Genomic DNA, 7,499 nt, shown 5'->3' on the forward strand with positions numbered 1-7,499 from the left:
ATGTGCTTTACATTTATACTTGATTCTCTGTTTACTCCTTTATACGAACGTTACTTATGATAATATTCGACTAGACAATGACAAGCTCGAAGGCTTTGAGTCGATAAATCGATATAATCATCCCTTTACACATACATCGTACAATTTTAGAATTAGAGCGTATGCGAATATTGTTTGTGAACACGTGGATGCCTTCGTGATTTATGTGTTCACACTACCAAACACTTTTAAACAGACTATTCCTAATTCGTGTAAACATTTGGAAGTTTAGTTGCGGAGTTCGTGTCTGCATCTTTCTGAAGTTCAATTTGTGAGAAAGAAAAAAATAAAATCGATGTGAAAGAAACTAAAAATGAACCACTATGAGAAAGAATTACGGAAAATGGGTCATTTATCCAAATATTTTTAAAACATGGTTCAAATGGACGAGTAAAAATTAGTATGGGTGAAATGGACACTAAAAAATAGCAAGGATGAAACTGGATTCATCCTGACTTAAACTTAAAAATCAGTAAGGATGAAACTGGATGCATCCTGATGTAAATTAAAAATAAGAAAAAGTATTTGAAAATGGGTAGGATGAAACTGTTTACATCCTGTCTATTTTTACATTTTTGTCCATTTAAACAATATCAAAATCTAAATGTCATTTTCACCCAAAAATTGTTGATTTTGGTTTTTTAACCAATTTTGTGAAAAAATTACCATTTCAAGAATATTCAAAATGGATGGAGAGAGACATTAGTTAAACAAATATATAAAAAAAGAACTGATTCAAGATTCATTCTTTCAAAAGTCACGGTGCATCAGTCTCCAAAGTCCAAACAACTAATAGGGAACAAGACAAAAATAAATTTTATTAGATTTGATTTGATTCCCAACCTAATGATAATGTTTAAACAGTGATTAAGGTAGCTATTTCATGGTGATTTTTATTGAAGAGGTTACAACGCATGGACAAACAATCAGTTCTTCATGATGTGTTTATCTTTACAACGGCACCCGCAATCAGATACTAGTACCAGCAGCTCACCACAATAGCGTTCATATTCCTACATGATTTGGGAACACGGACTTTTAGCTTTCTCCACTATCTCAAATATTCCAATCGATGGAAATCTCAAAGCCATATGGGAAATTACTTGATATCAGAATAAAATGACCAACCTACATAAAAATGTATGCATATACACTTCCATAGAACTAAATGCTCTGGGTTGTTGAGAAACAATGTCCTAATCACGAACAAGTTAAGTGGTTAAAAGAAAAGATAGCTCATCATGATTAACGCCTGTTCAATAGTGTCTTGATGAGTGTTTGTAGAATTTTGCCCAACCGTCAACATAAGCCAGCCAATATTGAAGGACGACGGACCTTTGGATAATTCATAGTTGCCTTTGTTTTTCAATATGAATGAATTCTAATTTCATCACTTAATAACCATTTGGATCGTTGGTAATAACCTGACCAACTTCAGATTTTCGCTCTAAGGTTAGGGAAAAAAACGTACACCATATTACAACTCATCCAGAAAATAACCGGCAGCCGCGGATGGACGATAACTCAATCAAGCAACCAACCTACCAACTTCAGCCTCATATTTTGTTTTGTTTTTTACATTAGAAAAATGCCCCATAATGATTTCACTTAAATTTACAAATCCACGAAAATGTTTTCGACTGAAGTTCAAAGTGTGGTATTAAATTTACACGAAAAGTCTTGGGACGCTGGAATCCAGTTTTTAATTTTCAAGTTTTGGATGCAGCCACTAGAATTTTCTACGAGATTTTATCCCATGTACATATCGGCATTTATTGTTTGCTAGCTAGGCGGGCGGCTATAGTCGCCTTGTATGTCTTGAGGCGTTAAAATTTAAAAATGATAAAAAAAATTCTACCCAAAATGTACTTTCTTCAACCGTTTCATTCTTCGGTTAGAGTAGCATTCAGTCAAATAGGTTTTGGATTGAAAGATGATTAGGCGGACCGATAGAAACGAGGGAGATCTTTACATGGCCACTTTTTTATAAATCCTATAAGTGATCAATTCACAAAAAAAAAAAGATTTGGTGTCCCTCATTTTTTCAATTAAAAATGAAAAGTCAAAGAAGCCCTTCTACATTTCCATATCTCACTGAAACCAGTGTAAATACAATATTAAGCGAAGGGTATTCGAGTAAATGTAGCGCTCATAAGGTGTCCCGAATTTTTTCAATCAAAATTGAAAAGTCAAAGAAGCCCTTCTACATTTCCATATCTCACTGAAATCAGTGTAAATACAATATTAAGAGAAGGGTATTCGCGTATGTATCGCCCATAAGAAAAGGACACGGGGGTTGGAATTGGTTTAATTGTTGAGGGGCAATTTAGTAATAAGATAGGTAGAGGCCATGAGTTCGAATCCGACCACCTCCAAAAATTTCAATTTTTTTTTCCTTTCTTTCTCTCTTTTGTTTTCTTCCCCCTCCTCCTCCTATCGATTTCTTCTCGATGTCTCCTCTCTGAACTTCTGGTGATTTTGGTTCGAGTTTGAGAAGATGATTTCGAGTTCGAGAACGCAAAGAAAGGATGGGGTTTACCTGAATTTGATGTTGCAGCAGTTTAGTGTGATGAACGGAGAGTGTTTTGGTCTGTGTCAGGGTTTGAAATTGAATTAAAATCGAGAGAAAAAGGGGAAGCGCTGTTAATGGAGAAAACGAGAGCATTCAGAGATAGATAAATCGAGAAGATGAAGAGGATAGATCTGTTACAGATGGAGAATGGGTTTGTGGTTGAATCACTTGATTTGGAAGAAAAAACCAGAGAAGAAATTGATGGTGATGTCCTCAGTTGATGAAGAAGATGAAGAGGTTTAAATGAATGTTAGGACGGGGGTTAATGGGTTCTCGAATTCAGTGATGCTGGTTCGACGATGTTTGCTTGGATAGCGTTTTCATGTCCGAATTTCAATCGATGGAGTTTGATGTAACGGATAAGAGTCATTGAACAAGCAACCCTAATCTCTATTCCTCCTCCTGTACCTCGTCGGAAGGTATAATTTTCATGATTTTTTATTTCAATTATTTTGCTCAGATTTTTTTGTTCAATATCATTTTGTAAGGATCCATGTGTTATATATGCAAATTTCTACAAGTTTTATGATCATCTGCTTTTTGTTGTTGTTGAATCTTTTAATTTTATTGTTTGTTTGCAAATGAAACCCTAAATTGTGGATTGGCAATCTATGTTTTACAAAATTAAGATCTTAGTTTTTTGATGAGTGATTGGAATTTGACAATTTTTCCAAATGTTCAAGTTCTTGTTCACGGTTGACTGACCAGCTCAGCTGTAATGCTTTGCTGTAATACTTTCTCGCCACAATCCGTAAGAGTTAATACACTGGTTTATTAATGGAGAATTTTCCTATCACACTTTGGATAGTGGACTCTTAGGATAGTTGTGGATAATGTGCTCATTTCAATTTTGTTCACTTTGGTAAATAGATTTTCTGCTCAACTCTAGTTGATTAATTATCTATTGCGTAACATGATATTGACGGGTTGTTATTAGTCTAATTGACCTGAGGCGAATGAAAACGTTTATTAACTGCACTATTATTTGGTTTGTCTATCACTCTTCTAGATGTTGAATTGTTTTTACTCCATGCTAGCCTAGTTGTTCAAATGATTAAGCCTGCTTATGAGCTATGTTTAAGTTTCTTATAGAATTTGTGAGCTGTAAAGAGTTTTGTTTACTTGGTTTTGTATTTCAATATTTTTCAATGTCTCATATTTCTTTTGTATGTTGCTTCTCAGAACATTACGGAAACAACGTTCTCTTTAAGGAAGATGCCTTTGGTATATTTTCGCTGAGTGTTTATGGAAACTGTATTTTGTTGCAGTTGAAGACTTGGGTTTGTGATGAAAGCAAGTTCAACAATGGTAATTGTTAACTTGGGTATGGTTAAGAAGTTTTGAAGTTCAATTTCAGTACTTGCATTTTTGTAGTTTTTGACTATTTTTGATGGATGTGTGGTTTTTGGTTTTGGCAGGATTTGTTATGGTCCAAGAATGGTAGTACGGATTACTAAGCCGATTAAGAAAGTGAAGAGGTTTGCATCACGTATACTGATTTGTTGCAACCGACGGTAATTCATCTTTATCTGACTAGATTTTTATTTCATGCTTTGATTTGTTTTTGTGTTCTTGTTTTGAATGATGAAAGAAGTGAGAAAATATTTGGTTAAAATTTGGAACTACTTCTAGTTTTTATGCATGAAACTGAGCTTTGGTAGAGTTCAGTAATCAATTTAGATATGATGAATTCTCTACTATTTGGTGGATATATCAGCCAAAATCTCAGTCTTAAGATTACAAAGTTAGTTGTGCTGTTAAGCAAAATTCTGGTAATCAGTTTGGTGTGCATAGGACTTAATAGTTGATTTTGGGCCATTTAGTTTCTGTCTGAAATTAGTGTCTCAGTCAAGCTGTATCACTTATCAATTTGGTCTCTTTAGCATCAATCAAGTGAAACTTGATAGTGTCCTTTTTAAGTAGTTAGTGCAATCAAGCCCATCTGCTCAACACAAACAAACCCATTCCCATCTTAAAATCACTGGAAACCATTTGTTGTGCATCTGCATCTCTACAACCAACTCAGCACAAAAATCTTTCGAAACCCTTGAAAATCATCATCAGAAATCCACCAGATTTAACAGTCACTACCACCACCTTATTCTCAAGTCTCAATCCCTTGAAATCCATCTCAATCACCAGCTCAAACTCTCGATTTATGTTTCCATATTTGCTTCAATTCCTTCTTCCATTCCCATCTCAGACTCATGTCACAGCACCAACAGTTCAATTGGTTATTTCATCTCATCTCACAGCCAACAAACACACACGGCTCTCCAACCCTGATTCTTGTTTTGACATACCACTGCAACACCATCCCATTCTCTGCTGCAGCTATTTGAAACTCTACTCAAACTGATATCTTCCATCTGCTACATGAGCTCTTCTGTGAGACCCTAATTTCATCTCAACTTCGGCCACAAAATCAGTCCACCCTGAACTCGAACTTTCTGGAAACTCAAAACCCATTTGATATCTAATCAATCAACACCAAACGCTTGTAATTCTCGATTCAAACTGATATCTTCTTGATTTGGTTGCAGCTGCTCCAAAACTACAGTAATGGATGTATGGTTGTGGATTTGAGATGAGCAATTGGTGTTGTGCTTGAGTTGCTGAGAGATTGTGAGATTACTGGAATTACAAGAGAAGCTACAGAATGGGTAAGTGGTGCTGCTTCAAGGAATTGAGGTGCAGAGAAGAATGTATGGAATTGAAGCTCAAACTGAGATAGAACTGGTGATTGTACTTGTGATTGGTAAAGATGGTAGTGCTGTAATTACAGAAACAGAAGGTTATAGTCTTGCTCTTATGTTTGATCTGGTGCAGCAGTCTACGTTTGACTCTAGGGGCTACAATTGGCTTCAGGGACTGTATAGAAGAGAGGATATGTTGTATGGGTTGGAACAAGTGGTAGTGAAGATTGAGGTGCTGGCAGCTGAGTATAGGGATAGAACATGAGGCAGTGAATGGAAGAATGAAATTTGATGTGCAGTGATTTGATGGAGATTGAAGAGATGGCGAGGTTTAGGAGATGCTGATGCTGTTTAGTAGATGGGTTTGTCTTCAATCTCAATACTGATGCAGTGGATTTGAAAATTTCAGTTAGATAATTGAAGATGGAGTTGTTGCTGTGTGAGATAGAGATGAACATGGAGTTTTGGGTTCAAGTTTAGAACTGGATTCGAAGTCAAGGATGAGAAGGAAATGCGGGGAGACTATGTAATTGGAACGGTGAACTGAAAATGCAGAGGAGATTGATTATTTGCAGTATGCAGTTGGTGGTTGTGATTAGGGGTTGGTGTGTTAAGGTGTAGCTGAACTGAAGTGCAAGTGTTGGTTGTGGCTTTGATGTGGTGGACAAGATGGTATGAAATTGTAGGTAGGTGGATTCGTGAACTGGGATTGTGGAATTCCAGGTGGTGCTTAAATCTGGTAATGGCCTGGTACTGTGCGGGGTTGGGCAGTTTTAAATGGAGAGAAAATGGTGTTTGCTGCTGCAGGAATGGTTGGCGGTGCAGAACAAGGGGTTGTTATTTGGGTTGATGATGAGCTGGAGATGCTCTTGGAAGGTGGTACTGACATTGCAGGTGATGGTTGTGCGTAAAGAAATGCAGCTGGTAATGCTATGTGAGACACAGAGACAAGTCTTGGTGGGTGTTGGTTCTGTGCTTGAGATGCTGCAGAGCACTCTTATCCTGCATTAATGACGTCAAGTTCTTCGGTCGGCCCTCCCACCGTGGAAACGGTTGTACTAGTTATATTAAGATGTCTACACGGAAAAATGCGCTCGATCACAACTCCTTGAAGGCATTTTTCTCGTCTTGTGTGATCTTAATTCGGGTAAACATTTTTGACCTCTCCACTCTTATTATGGGCATTTTCCTGTGCGACGTATTCTCAGTTCAATTTGAAGCAACAAAAAGAACGATCAAAAGAAAATACGATGAACACATTGAGGAAGGAGTTACTCCCTCAGTTACTTTTTAATAGGCTTGCCGCTGGTTTGGTTTTTAGAGAAAATTAAGGAAATTAAGTGAAGTAATCATTGAAAGTGGTCCTCATGACACTTATCAATAAAAGAAGTGAAGTGAAGTGGTCTCCCATGACACTTGTCAATAAAAGAAGTGAAGTGAAGTGGTTCTCATCACACTTGTCATCAAAAGAAGTGAAGTGCAAGTGGTCCTAAAAGATTAAAGTAACATTTGACTTTCCCAATTGAGAAACTGACTTATTTTTTTGAAATTTTTATAATTTTTATTTATAGAAACTGACATATTGAAAAGTAACGGAAGGAGGGAGTACATACATGGAAATTCAAATTGGACGAAGAAGGCACCACTCAGAAAAAATATAACCAAACTGAAATTCATTCAAAAAGTACCACTCAGAAAAAATATAACCAAACTGAAATTCATTCAAAAAGTAGAATATTTAAATATTGAAATACAGTTGTTGTAGCGGAAAGAGAATAAGATCCTAATTCTAACAATATAGGATAAAACCATGGAGAATTGGTGGTGATGAGTCCGATGACGGCTAGCATTCCCTTATCCATTTCATTTCTTTGTCTTTAACTATCGGTTTGTAAAACTGGATATTTGTTTTTTCAATTCTTTTACGCAAAAACTTAGGGCCTGTTTGGTACAGTTTTGAAAAACAGTTTTCAAAAATAGTTTTCAAAAATAGTTTTCCACTGTTTTAAAAATATACCCTTTTTTCCTTGTTTTCATTTTCTAAAAATTGTTTGGTAAACTATTTTTGAAAACAAGGAAAACCAACTAAATCGGATCAAATGTAAAGATTCGTCTAAGAGATAGTGATATTAGCCATGACTCACTTGCAGTCATTCCCCATCTCTTACTTTGTTCTGAAAAAAAGAAAAGAA

General features: G+C 36.1%; 1 long non-coding RNA gene across 2 annotated transcripts; it reads left to right on the top strand.

The window, feature by feature from the left end:
- Nucleotides 1-2,456: 2,456 nt before the first annotated feature.
- LOC113286931 lies at nucleotides 2,457-6,896 on the top strand. 2 transcript variants are annotated; one of them, XR_003329584.1, is made up of 4 exons: nucleotides 2,457-3,030; nucleotides 3,794-3,935; nucleotides 4,030-4,125; nucleotides 5,155-6,896. It is a non-coding gene; the product is annotated as an uncharacterized LOC113286931 (long non-coding RNA). The 2 variants fall into 2 exon arrangements; XR_003329579.1 differs by having other exon boundaries at nucleotides 3,794-3,919.
- Nucleotides 6,897-7,499: the final 603 nt, after the last annotated feature.

The sequence above is a fragment of the Papaver somniferum genome, chromosome 1 (genome assembly GCF_003573695.1).
Source record: "Papaver somniferum cultivar HN1 chromosome 1, ASM357369v1, whole genome shotgun sequence".
NCBI lineage: Eukaryota > Viridiplantae > Streptophyta > Magnoliopsida > Ranunculales > Papaveraceae > Papaver > Papaver somniferum.